The sequence below is a fragment of the Austrofundulus limnaeus genome, unplaced genomic scaffold, assembly GCF_001266775.1.
Source record: "Austrofundulus limnaeus strain Quisiro unplaced genomic scaffold, Austrofundulus_limnaeus-1.0 Scaffold1237, whole genome shotgun sequence".
Taxonomy (NCBI): Eukaryota; Metazoa; Chordata; class Actinopteri; order Cyprinodontiformes; family Rivulidae; genus Austrofundulus; species Austrofundulus limnaeus.
The window spans coordinates 20,033-20,524 of NW_013953639.1; positions in this window are offsets into that span (position 1 = coordinate 20,033).

Genomic DNA, 492 nt, shown 5'->3' on the forward strand with positions numbered 1-492 from the left:
CAATAATCTCGATAGCTGAAAGTCATGCTTTCAGAAGAGGATTGTGCTTGGGCCTCGAAAAAGAAGGATTGGAGTGGGTAGGCCCAAACCTACTCTACTCTAACCTAACCTGCAAATACCCAGAGGAGGTTTGGAAGAAATGCGGACCTGACAATGACAAGCACACTTGTGCCTGGTATGAGACTTTGCAAACAACAGCTCTGAGAGAGGTTAAAACCCTGGCGAAAGGAGCCGTTGAAATCATTGCCGAAGGAGCAGAAGCGGTTGAAGAAGGAGCCATAAAAATGTTGGAAGAAATTTGGCCATACTGCTTGACTGTCCTTGGTATCCTGTTTGCTGCTGTCCTGGCTCGAGTAGGTCTGAGAGAATTATGCCTTAGGTATTTCCCCCCAAAGAAGAATGAATATAAACCCCTGCTTCAGAACAAAGAGTAAATTGGAATGAGGACTCACAGCTTCAGCTCATATTATTATAATCGCTTTCTTCAAATGC